The sequence below is a fragment of the Monodelphis domestica genome, chromosome 3 (genome assembly GCF_027887165.1).
Source record: "Monodelphis domestica isolate mMonDom1 chromosome 3, mMonDom1.pri, whole genome shotgun sequence".
NCBI classification, from domain to species: Eukaryota; Metazoa; Chordata; class Mammalia; order Didelphimorphia; family Didelphidae; genus Monodelphis; species Monodelphis domestica.
This window is the reverse complement of record NC_077229.1, coordinates 474998254-475011657: the sequence shown is the minus strand read 5'-3', so window position 1 is coordinate 475011657 and position 13404 is coordinate 474998254. Positions and strand designations below refer to the sequence as shown.

The window sequence follows — 13404 nt, the reverse complement described above, 5'->3', positions numbered from 1 at the left end:
CTGACTCCAAGCCCAGTACTATTCATTGTCCCACCCAACTGCCCCAAATGAGGTTTAGATGTCCTTAAATTAACTTGTTTACTTTAACTCTTCTCCTAACAGATTGTTCTAATATCTTCTGCCTGATAACAAGTGTTCTTCAAAAGGACTTTTTTCCTTGGGCTTCTCATTGTCACCTTATTCCCATTTTAAAGTAAATTCAAGATTCCCTCAAATTCCTAAGACTTCTTTCTGTCCATTGAAATATGTGTTTGTCTGCCTTTCTATGCTGATCTCATTCTGGATCTGCCAAGTCAGGTCATAGTTTTACTTCTTATGCTACAACGATTTTGTAACATGGAAGTAATATGTACTTATCACATTCATGTTTTAAAACATGTAGCCATTGAAGCAGTTTTCTCTAAGCCAGTCCTTGCCTTAAGAATAATATCTGTCTTTAGAGAGTTTAACTTTGATTTTGAAGCAACCCTATGCACATTGTAAAGAATATTTCTGACACTTTTCCAAGAAAATGTAATATTGTGTCATTCCTAATCAAGACCATTTCATAGAGTAATAATCTAGGTATGTGGACTACTCATTGTCACCTCGATCAAAGATGCAGGGCAACTGACCCGTGGTTTTGAACAGTCCCCCTTGTTACCACCCTTATTTTACTTCCCTTTCTACCCCCCTCCCTATTTATCCCCCCCCTCTTATTTTCCTTGTAATCTTTCTAAAATTAACCCCCCGCTCCCTCCCTCTCTTGTACTGCTTCCCTCCCCACCAGACCGTTTGTTACCCCTCTACTCCCCTATAGGGTGCAAATCTATTCTCTGCCCCCAATGGATTGGATTGTTTTCCCCTCTTTGAGTCACTTTCAAAGCACATAAAAGTTGAGTATTTCCTGTCTCCGACCTCTTTACCCTTCCAGTGTATTGATGTTCTTCCCCCTCCCACCATGAGCTTCTTTATGACATATAAATTTACCCCCATTTGTTTCTTTTCCCATTTCTTTTAATATTAACCTATTTTAAGCTCTAGTTATATATCTATATATATATACATATATATGCATACTCATGCTTATGTATTTTTGCATGCATATATCTATATACCTATTTATGTCTTGTCCTTTCATCCTATACAGTTTGTTGCTGTTCCCTCTAAGTATATTTCTTTTTGCTGCCCAGGTAATGACAACAGTTTTTAAGAGTTACCAATGACCTATTTTCTTATAGGGATACATATCATTTTAACTTATTGAGTCTCTTAAAAAAATTTTTTTTTGTTTTTCTTTTTTCCCCTCTTTTTTAATTACCTTTTGATGATTCTTTTGAGTTCTGTGCTTATACATCAAATTTTCTGTTCAAGTCTGGTCTTTTCTTTACAAATTCTTGAAATTCTTCTATTTTGTTGAATGACCATACTTTCCCCTGAAAGAATATAGTCAATTTTGCTGGGTAGTTAATTCGTGGTTGTAGACCTAGTTCCCTTGCTTTCCGGAATATCGTATTCCATGCCTTTCTTTTTTTCAGTGTGGATGCAGCCAGATTCTGAGTTATCCTCACTGTGGTTCCTTGGTATCTGAATGACTTCTTCTTGGCAGCTTGTAATATCTTTTCTTTGGTCTGATAGTTCTTGAATTTGGCTATAGCATTCCTGGGTGTTGTCAGTTGGGGATTAAGTACAGGAGGTGACCTGTGGATTCTGTCAATCTCTACTTTTCCCTCTTGTTCAAGGATTTCAGGGCAGTTTTCTTTAATAATTTCCTGTAATATAATGTTCAGGCTTTTTCTTTTGTCATGGTCTTCTGATAGGCCAATAATTCTTAAATTGTCTCTCCTTGAACGATTTTCTAAATCCTCTTTTTTGTGAATGAGATGCTTCATATTTTCCTCAATTTTTTCATTCTTTTGGTTTTGTTTTATAGTGTCCTGCTGCCTTGTGAGGTCACATGATTCTAGTTGTATTCTGGTTCTTAAAGACTGGATTTCATCCTTAGTTTTTTGGTCGTCCTTTTCCTTTTGGTCAGATTTTCTTTGGAGGTCATCTTTCATCTTCTTCACCTCATCTTTCATCTGCTTTGCCTCATCTTTCATCTCCTTTGCCTCATTTTCCAGCTGGTTGATTTTGGCTTTCAAGACACTATTTTCTGTTTCCAGATGACTTATCTTAGTTTTTAAGTTCTTTTCCCAATTGTCTTCAGCCTCTCTTAATTGTGTTTTGAATTGCATTTTGAGTTCTTCCAAAGCCTGTATCCAATTCCCTGGGATTTCTGATTTTTCCTTTGCTGATCCCTCCCCCTCTGTTTCATTCGCTCTTTGCTCATTACCTGTGCAGAAGCTGTCTATTGTAATTTCTTTCTTCTTTTTCTGTTCTTTGCTCCCCGTATTTGGCTGTGCTCTTGCTCCTCTCATTTTGTTTTGGTTTTGGGGCTGTCAGTCTCCCCTCTTGGAGCTTTATCAGATCTCTTGGTACAGTCTCTAGGGGAGGAATGTTAGCTTCCCTGTCCTCTGGGGGCTTTTGATTGGATTGAGTTCAACTGGGTCGGGCTGTATGTGGTATGAAGCTCTGAGGCTCTGAAGACTCCTGGAAGGCCGCAACTGACCTGTGGGAGCAATAAGGCCCTCATAGCCAATAGCCTTATGATAAAGCCTTAGCCTCTGCCACCCTGTAAGCCCTTTTATAACCATGATATAAAAGCAGAGATAGCCCAGATTTCTGGTCTGGGGTTCCCAAACTGGCTCCTGTGCTATGCTGATAGAGCTGGTTATCTTGACAGAAAAGAAGGTAAAATTCATTGGTGATAACCTTCTTTTGACAAACCTATCTGAGGAGTCAAAGTTTGCTTTTCTTATGTGTCCATGGTATATCTGTCCCCGTAAAAGTCTTATACATCTGGCAGTTTTGCAAACTTTTGGATGTCTTAGGCACAATCTAAAGAACTCAGGAATGATGACTCTAGGGAAAAAGGTCATCTTTGACATTTGATAAGCCCTTCCTACCCATGATTATTAATAGAATCCTAAAATTCATATATTAAAAAATATGCTATTGAGCCATATATCACACCTTTCTTCTCTATGTTAAATAATTCCAGATCCTTTTTTTCTTTAATTTGTATTATTTTTATAAATATTATTCTGAAAGTCAAAAACTAAAATCAGGAAATAGAGAAAAAACATAGGTAAATAGTTTTATTTAGCACAATGCCTGGCACATTGTAAGCACTTAATAATGCATAGTCATTCATTCATTTTCATTCATAAAGCCTTGCTGGTAATTATATTTCTGTTTGAGACTTACATAGGAGTTAGCTAAAGGCAAGCTTCTGTTGGCATTACAGTTTGGTAGGAATCTGCTAATTACCAATCAAAGACAGCTGAGCAAGTTAGAATCCTATCTTCAGAAAAGGTAGGAGGCCTGAAATAAATAAATTAAGCCTTATTCAGAACTGCCTACAGCACAACTAACACATGTGGCAAGCAGGCAGTTTGCCAAATCAATTCACCACAGAGTTGGGAGCAAGCTCTACTAACAAGAATGACAGAGGCCTGAGGGTCTTCCTTACAGCAGATATGGAAGGTAAGGGGAATTTTACAGTGACCTACAGAGAATACACCATGTTTGTGTTTTTGCCAATGCAAAATAACAACTCTATGCATATAAAGTACAAGTTAGTCTTCCTCCTGTTGGAGGAAATGATAAAGCTGGAGGGATGCCTCAATTCTCCAGGTTTTCAGGGAAAATAAAATATCCTTTCTAAGAACAGAAGAAATCTGATGAGCAGCCCTACCCTCTACCAAGGGATTAGAGTGTGGAAGATAATAAGTTTAAGCTTATAGGACAAATAGAAACATTTTTTCTTGGGTTCTTCCAATTTCATTAAAATCTTTAAAACTGAAAAAGCAAAGGAAGAAGAAAACTGCCTGCATGCATATGTGTGCATACATAATTATATACTATTGTTGTTGTCCAGTCATTCAGTTTTATACAATTCTTCATGACCCCATGGACCATAACACAGCAGGCCCTTCTGTCCTCCACTGTCTCTCAAAGTGTATCCAAATTCATGTTAGTTGTTTCCATGACACTATCTCTCCATCTCATCCTCTTTTATCCCCTTTTCCATTTGCCTTCAATCTTTCCCAGCATCAGAGTCTTTTCTAATAAATCTTGTCTTCTCATTATATGGCCAAAATATTGACGCTCTATATTTGACCTTCCTGTAGATAGTCTGAATTAATTTCCTTAAGTATTTGCTGATTTAATCTTCTTCCTGTCCAAGGGATTCTCAAAAGTCTTCTCCAGTACCACAATTCAAAAGTATTGATTCTGCAGTACTCAGCTTTCCTCATAGTCCAACTCTCATGGCCATACATTACTACTGGAAAAACCATACCTTTAACTTTACAGATCCTTGTCAGCAAGATGATGTATCTGCTTTTTAGTATGCTGTCTAGATTTGTCACAGCTTTCCTTCCAGGGAGCATACATCTATATATGTGCATATATGTGTCTGTACATATGAATATGCATTCATATGTTTATACATGTGTGTATCTACCAAGTTATTTATCATGAACAGCGGTGGGTAGAAGACAAAAGAAAAATATAGTAGTATAGAGGATCAATAACATGCAGAAAATCATATTCAAGAGGGGCCAATAATAAAATACATGGCTTTAGATGTTATATAAAAACATACAAATTATCAGTAATAACAAAGTGATCCTAATGCAAAGGAAAAAAACCTGATTTCATAGATATCATTGAGAGTCAGGAGAATGAGCCTCATTAATGAAACCATTTGTTTAAAAGGAAAAAAAATAGATTAAAAGGGTTAAAGGGATGAAGAGTCCATAAAAATGGACCTTTACTAGGAGAAAGAACAATTATTCCTAATGAAAAAAGGCAGACTAAAGTAAAAATTTTGAAATGTGAACAGTAGAAAAAAGCAAAGTCTAGAAGGAGAAATTCATTTCAGCTATTGGGAGAGACAAAATGATAGCGGACATACATTCTAACATATGTTGAAAGAGGTAAAAGTGGCAAATGTTTCTTCAGAATTCTGAAATCTTCAAGACTCACAGAGGCAGTTAAATTGGACAAACAATTGCCCTGTTTTGATGTTCTTGAGTGAGTAAAAATGAGGAAGAAAGAGTTAGAACTTAAAATTTCTCATCATTGAGTCCAACAAGAAGAGTGTAAAACAGAGAAGACAAGAAGAGTTTAATTCTTAACAGAACCAAAGAAATGAGGGTTAAATACCCACATTCAGACAGGGATAGGGAACGGTGAGAGGAAAAGTAAAGTTAGGGAAGGAGTAGTCACAAGAAAAACAAAGTTCGTTTTCAGAGGTAGGTTGTGAAGGATAATTAAAAGAAATAAAGTATAAGAACCAGTCATCTGGGTTGTAATTGAAGTAATATAAGGGGGAACAGTGAAGTAGAAGGAACACACTGCTTCTATTATAGATTACTATTGTTGGTCACGTCCCTTCCTTTTCGCCACAGGGCAAGGGGTTGAGAGGGTACAGAGCAGGGCAAAGAGAAGAAAAAGATTAAGGAGATATGATAGAGAGAAATACACAATAAATAATTATAACCCGGAATGTGAACGTGATGAACTCACTCATAAAAGAGAAGAGGATAGCAAAATAAATTAGAAAACAGAATCTAACACTATATTGGTTACAAGAAACACTTATGAACTTGAAAGAGTTAAAATGAGTTAAATCAGAGGTTATTATGCTGTATGTGAACTGAAAAAAAAGTCTGGTAGCAATCATAATCTCAGAGAAGACAATAAAAATTTCCATAATTGGAAGAGATAAACTGGTAAATTATATTATACTTAGGGGGCAGCTGGGTGGCTTAGTGGATTGAGAGTCAGGCCCAGAGATGGGAGGTACTGGGTTCAAATGTGACCTCAAATACTTCCTAGCTATGTGACCCTGGGCAAGTCATTTAACCCCCATTGCCTAGCCCTTACCACTCTTCTGCCTTAGAACCAACACCTAGGATTGATTCTAAGACAGAAGGTAAGTAAAAGTAAATAAATAAATAATGTTACGTTTTATATATATATGTATATATGTATACACACTTAGAGGTATATAAACAATGGAATTTCAATACTTAATACATTTTCATGAAAAGACATAGTATCTAAATATATGAAAAGGCAGCTAGTTGTGCAGTGGATAGAGTGCTAGACCTGGAATCAAGAAGACCTAAGTTTTAACATGGACTTGGAACCTGACTAGCTATATGACCCTTAACTTCTGTTTATCTCAGCTTCCATATTTATAAGATAAGGGAAATAATAGCACCTAACCCTCCCAGGATAATTGTGAGGATAAAATGAAGTATTTGTAAAGTGCTTTACAAAACTTAAAGCACTGTGTTAAATACTAGTAATTAGTATCATTAAAATGTAAAATTTAAATACCAGGGAAAAGAAAACAGTAAAACAATAACTGGTGATTTAAACATGCTCCTTTAAAACCCAAACATATCTAACAAAAAATTCTCATTTAAGAAAGACATTAAATACCTGAATAGAATTTTAGAAAAGTTAGCTATAATAATTCCAGAAATTACTAGTGGGAATATATCCCAGCTGAACATCATACACTTACAAAGGATGACTCTGTGGTAAGGCATAAAAACTCATAAATGAATACAGAAAAGCAGAAGTATTAAATGTATTTTTAAAATACAACAGAATAAAATTATAGTTAGTAACGAACATATGAAGAAAACATTCAGACTTAAATGGAGTCTAATCTTAAAGAATTGGTAATGTCAAAGAACAAATCATAGAAACATAGAGTTTTACTAAAGAAAATACCAATAATGAGACAACATACCAAAACTTTTGAACTGCAGTCAAAATTATTATTATGAGAAAATTTATATTATTACACATTTTCCTTAATAAATACAAAGAATAGAAGAGTGACTGGCCATCTCATCACTAAAAACAACTAGAAAAAAACACATAAAAAATTCCCAGCTAAATGCAAATTCTAAAAATAAAAGAAGAGAGAGAGATTGACAAAATTGAGAGAAAAATAGAATTTCTTGATACTTTTAAGGTACTTTAAAATTAATAAGATAAGCTATGTCTTGTTCTGATTATAGTAGTAAGAGTGGTTCAGCAATACAAGGATTTAGGACAATTTTGAAGGACTTTTGACAAAGAATGTAACCTACTTTCAGAGAAATAGCTGTTGGTGTCAGATACATATTTCACATTAGTTTATTTATGGCTTTATTTTGAGGTTTTGGTTACATATGAGTATTTACTTATAAGAGTGGATGTATGTTTTACAAGATAATATATGTATAACCCAGATCAAATTACTTACCATCCCTGAGAGTGGGGAGGGGAAGAAAGAGGTTTATCAATTTGGTTCCTATAATTTCAGACAACATACGTAGATGTTGGAAATTGTTATTACATGTAATTGGGTAAATAAAATAAATAAAAATGAAACCAAATCACCAATATAAAAAATTAATAAAGAAATAAAAAATATTAGAAATATTGTTTTTTCACTAGCAAAAGTGAATGCATCCAGGATAAAGAAGAAAATAGTTCCCCTAGAAGATTTGGGAAAATCTTTGTATCATATTTCTCTGATAAGGTTTCGTTATCAAAAATATATAGAAAACTAAAAGAAGCATGTAAGACCAAAAACCATTCTCCCATAGAGAAGTGTTAAAAGATATAAATAAATAGTTCTCAAAAATGAGAATAGAAACCAATAATAACCATATTATAGAATGAGAAACAACCCTGAGTTTTCAGCTCAGACACAGCAAATTGTCAAAGATTGCCAAAATATAGGAACAATCAACACAAGAAGTAATAGGAAATAACAGGCACAATAATGTATTGGTGGAGCTATGGATTAGTACAACCATTCTAGAAAACAATTTGGAATCATGCAAATAATGTGACTAAAATGTCTATATCCTTTGACCCAGAGCTTCCACTGCTCAGACAGCAGAATTACCTGAGGAAATTATTGACAAAATTCTCTGTCTATCCCCTGAAATATTTATAGCAATAGTTTTTGTGTTAGCAAAGAACTGAAAAGATAGTAATTGACCATCCGTTGATGAATGGCTAAACAAATTATAGTACATGAATGTAATGAAACATGACTGTGCTCTAAGAAATGATTAATATGATGGATAGAAAGCATGGAAAGATCTCCATGAACTGATACAAAGTGAAATAAGCAATATAGACAGTGACTACAACAGTTTAAATTAAAAGAACAACTGCAAAACAATCTAAAATGAACATTGAGACATCTGGGTGGCTCATTTTATAGAGAATTAGCCCTGGCTATGGGTGGTCCTAGATTCAAGTCTGTCCGCAGACACTTCCTAACTATGTTACCCTGAGTAATTCTTTTAACCTCAATTGCCCAGCCCTTATATGCTCTTCTGTCTCAAAATCAACATTCAGTATTAATTCTAAGCCAAAAAGTAAGCTTAGGTCTTAAAAAAAAAATCAAATGAATGTGTCAAAATTAGAAAGAACAAGTGTGGCCCCAAATAAGAGATAAAAGTAAATATTTCCTCCTACCCTTTGCAGAGAAGAAAAGGTTTGGAACATTACATGAAAAGCCAGCTGTTTTGATGTATTGGTCAATTTTACTGATTTCCCCCTGTTTTCTCTCTCTTTTTTTTTTAATTCTTTGTTGTGAAGCTGGATATCTGGAAGGAGATTTAATATTTAATAAAAAATAATAAAATTTAATTTAAAAATTTTGCCCAATTATATGCTAACAAATTGATAATTGATAATTTAAAGGGCTAAATTTTTTAATACTCTAAAGTTCTTCATGTATACAACACATAGATAATAGCCCAATCTAAGATAAAGAAATTGAACAAGTCACAAAAAAGCTCTTAAGAGAAAAAAAAAACAAAAACCTGGTAACAGATGGCTTTATAAACAAAATCTATCAGGCATTCAAAGAATAACTATTGCCAATTTTCCATAAATTGCTGGTAAAAATAAAACATATTAAATAATCTGAGAGCTATTTTTGTTCATGGCTGGACTGTGCCAATATACTAAAATTGACAGTATTACCTATATTAATATAGTTATTCAGTGCCATACAAAACTAAATAGTTAAGGCTTGCTTTACAGAACTAGAGAAAATAAACAATTCTGCTATAGAATAAAATGATGAATTTTCATGGGAAATGATGAAAAAAGTTGGAAGGAAAGGAACTTACTAATATTACCACTCACATTATAAAGGAGTAATCATCAAAAATTTTAATACTGATTAAAAAAGTAGTAAAGTTGATTTGTGGAACATATTAGATCCCCAAACAAATGAACATTGTAGTCAAGTGTTCTGTAAATTTTTTTTTAACCCTTACCTTCCATCTTGGAGTCAATACTGTGTATTGGCTCCAAGGCAGAAGAGTGGTAAGGGCTAGGCAATGGGGGTCAAGTGACTTGCCCAGGGTCACATAGATGGGAAGTATCTGAGGCCACATTTGAACCTAGGATCTCTAGTCTCTAGGCCTGGCTCTCAATCCGCTGAGCCACCCAGCTGCCCCTGTATTCTGTAAATTTAAATAAAACCCAATATATTCAAAACTGTAATGATTCAATAGTCAACAAAAACTACTGAGATATAAGGGGAAAACAGTCTGGCAACAATTAAGTTTAGTCTTGTGTCATGCCATATACCACAATAAGCTCTAAAAAGATATGTGGCCTAAATGTAAAATATCACTTCATGAACTACTTAGAGGAGCAAGACAGGAGATATAGGAATAATGAATCTCATTAAGTATTCACATTCAAATTCATACATATTTCCATTGGACTAGAATCAATTACCATATTTTGCACAAAACTTCAAATAATGCAAATTTGAAGAATATTGCCACTTTACAAGATTCATTATTTCCACTAATCAGGACTGAGTTCTGCACTTTAACAAAATTGAATAAAGGAAGATAAACAATATCATATATGATAAAATGGAAAATATCAACTATATAAAATTGAAAAGCTTTTGCAAAAACAAAATGTAGTTAAGATTAGGAGGGAAACAGTTAACTTGGAAAAAATTTGAAGCAGCTTACTCTGATAATGATTGTCTCTCTAAAATGCAAAGGGAACTGAATCAAATATATGTCATTCCAAAATAAGCAAATAGTCAAAGGATATGAATAGGCAATTCTCAAAAGAAGAAACACTATCAATAACCATATGAAAATGCTCCAGTTCACTTTAATAAGAGAAATACAAAATAAAAAAACTCTAAGATTCTATCTCATATCCATCAGATTGACAAAGATGATTTTTAAAAAATAAAATTATTTGTTATTAGGAATATGGGAAGATAGTCACACTAATATAATACTGATGGAATGATCTAGCCATTTGGAAAGCAATTTCCAACTAAATCTAAAAAAGTTACTGAACTCTGCATGTCTTTTGATCTACCTATATACCACTAGAAGACATGCCCTAAAGATATTAAAGAAAAAAAAAGGGACCAAAAACATTCATAGTAACACATTTTTTGTCATAAAGAACTGGAAACTAAGTGGTACCCACCAATTGGAAAATGACTGAGCAGACTGCAGTATGTGAATGTAATATAATCTTATTGAACTATAAGAAAGTGTGAAAGAGATTCAGAGAAACTTTGGAAGATTTGCATGAAATGATGCATAGAAAAGTGAAAAGAAGTTATAGCTTACATCATAATTAAAATATTTTAAAAGAAAAACAACTTCAAAAGACTTAATAATTCTGATTATAACTCCAGCAGACCAATGTTAGAGCATGCCTTTAGCTCTTGACAGGTTCTTTACCACAAAAAATGTGTTCCTATAAATGTTTTTGTACATATTGGTTCTTGTACCTTCTCCATCATCTTGACTCTGCCCCTCTTCTTTGCTGGTTTCAAATATGACCAGGCTCTACTCTTCTCTCCCAAAGTAAACCTTTCATTAAACCCTTTCATTAATCCCTTTAGCCTTCATCTCTCCTCCTTTGTCAACCAAACTCCTTGAAAAAGTTCTGTATATTCATTGCTTCTACTTCTCTCATTCACTCCTGAACCTTTTGCAATAAAATCTCAGACCCATCATTCAATGAAAACCAATCTCTCCAAAGTTACCAATGATCTCTTTAATTGACAAATCTAATGGGCTTTTTTGGTTCTTCTTCTCCACTGCTGTGAACTCATTCTCCCATTGGTGGAGTATTTCCAAAACCTCTATTTTGGGAAAGCACCCAGAACAGCCACTCTGCCTCTGAATAGTATGTTTTTCCTCATTGTGCTTTTCAGTTCTATTTTATGAATTATCTTCTCTCAAATTATAATTGACCTGAGGCCAATGACTGTTCTTTTTGCTTGTATGTGTATCCCTAGTACTTAGTAGCAGTGGCTGCCACCAGGTAAGCACTTAATAAATGGTTTTGTTTTAATGATCCTTCCTAAAGGATTTGCTACTTTTAACATTGTTGACTACATTATATTCCTAGAAAATCTTTTCTGAGTTTTGATACTATCTTTTGATTTGCCTCCTTATTTTTCTATTTCTCCTTTGCTGGATCATCATCATCTATGTCATGCTTCCTCCTGTGGTTATTGTTTCATTGCCTCATATTGTAACGAAATTTTCTCTGCTAAGCCTCAGCTGTGCATTTATTCCCATCATCTCTTGCCTCTACTCCAGTTCGCATCATGCTGAACAAAACTGGATGAAATCATTAAACTGTGATAAGTCCACTGCAAATATATGTTATGTAATTTCATTTGGAGCCTCAAAGAAAGGCAAATTCTTTTATATTTTTATATTTGACTCTCACTACTCAGTACCAATCACAGGGGCTTTTCTCAACTTTTTCATCCCTCTCAAACCTCCCATGGGCCCCCTCCCACAACCCTCTTAGCTAAGAACTTTACCTCATCTTTCACTGAAAAAAAAGTGATGCCATTCCTAGAGATCCTTCTTATCCCCTCCTCCTCATCTGGCATCAGTGAAATGCCTTCTGCTGCCACTATCGGCTCCTTTGCTCCTATCTAGCATGGTTCTTTTTGCTGAGGCAAACTTTTCTCCATGTATAAGTGACTCTATTCCATTCTGTCTCTGAAAGCAGATTGTCCTAGCTATCATCCCCTCTATCTCATTGCTTACCTACTTCCCTACAAACATACTTATGTCTCTTCCATTCTCAGAAAACCCTCACTTTAACCATTCATCCCTAACTATGATCCTAAATCTCTCCACTCTTTTGTAGGTAAAAACTTTGAGATAGGGCAGCTGGGTGACTCAGTGGATTGAGAGCCAGGACTAGAGCAGGAGGTCCTGGGTTCAAATTTGACCTCAGACAGTTTCCAGAGGTGTGACCCTGGTCAAGTCACTTAACACCCATTGCCTAGCCTTTACCACTCTTACGCCTTGGAGGTAATACACAGTATTGACTACAAGAGGGAAGGTAAGGGTTTAAAAAAAAAAAACAACTTTGAGAAAGCCATTGTCAGGAGGTGCCTCCATTTCCTTTCTGTTCATGATCTTCTCAATTCTTTGGTGATTTGGCTTCTGATCTATCTCATTACTCAACTAGAACAGCTTTTCCCAGAGTGATCAATGATTTCTTAATTATCAAATTTAATGGTCTTTCCTCAGTTTTTAGACTCAGTCTTCTCTGCAACCTTCAACATTGTTGGTCTTAAGCTCAATGTGTCCAAAATAACAGAACTTTTTTTATCTTGGTCCCATTGGTAGGATTAGAAGCAATGAGTAGAAATTGCAAGAAGCAAATTTCAACTTCTTTTTTTTTTAAACCCTTACCTTCTATCTTAGAATCAATACCATATATTGATTCCAAGGTAGAAGAATGGAAAAGGGTTGGCAATACAGGTTCAATTATTTGCCCATAATGACACAGTTAGAAATTGTCTGAAGCCAGATTAAACCCATGATCTCTTCATCTCTAGGCATGACTCTCAAATTCCCTGAGCAACCTCACTCCACCCTGATTTCAGCTTCTTTTAAGAATGAGTTTACATCTCCACTGTGGAAGGGAATTCTTGAATTAATAATCACAGATCCATTTGAGAATATAAGTTCTTTGAGAAGTGGGACTCTTTCACTCTGGGCTTTTGTCACTATCACTGAGCACTGTACCTGGCACATAGTGCTAATTTAATAATTATTGATTGACTGATGAGATAGCTCAATAGTTATGACATTAGAAAACAATAGGTAGCAACAACAGCTTAACAGAGAAGGTTGTGATAGCCATAAAAAGGATTGCTTGATAATCACTAGAACATGAAAGGTAATTGGTTCTTTGATAGATTAATCACTGAGACATCTGGTTAGTTCATTAAGATTGATAGGTATTCAG

General features: G+C 34.7%; 1 protein-coding gene across 7 annotated transcripts in view; it reads left to right on the top strand.

The window, feature by feature from the left end:
* The window catches only part of KIAA0825 (KIAA0825 ortholog), a 554607-nt gene that overhangs the window by 223038 nt on the left and 318165 nt on the right, over window positions 1-13404 (top strand). The window lies entirely within an intron of this gene.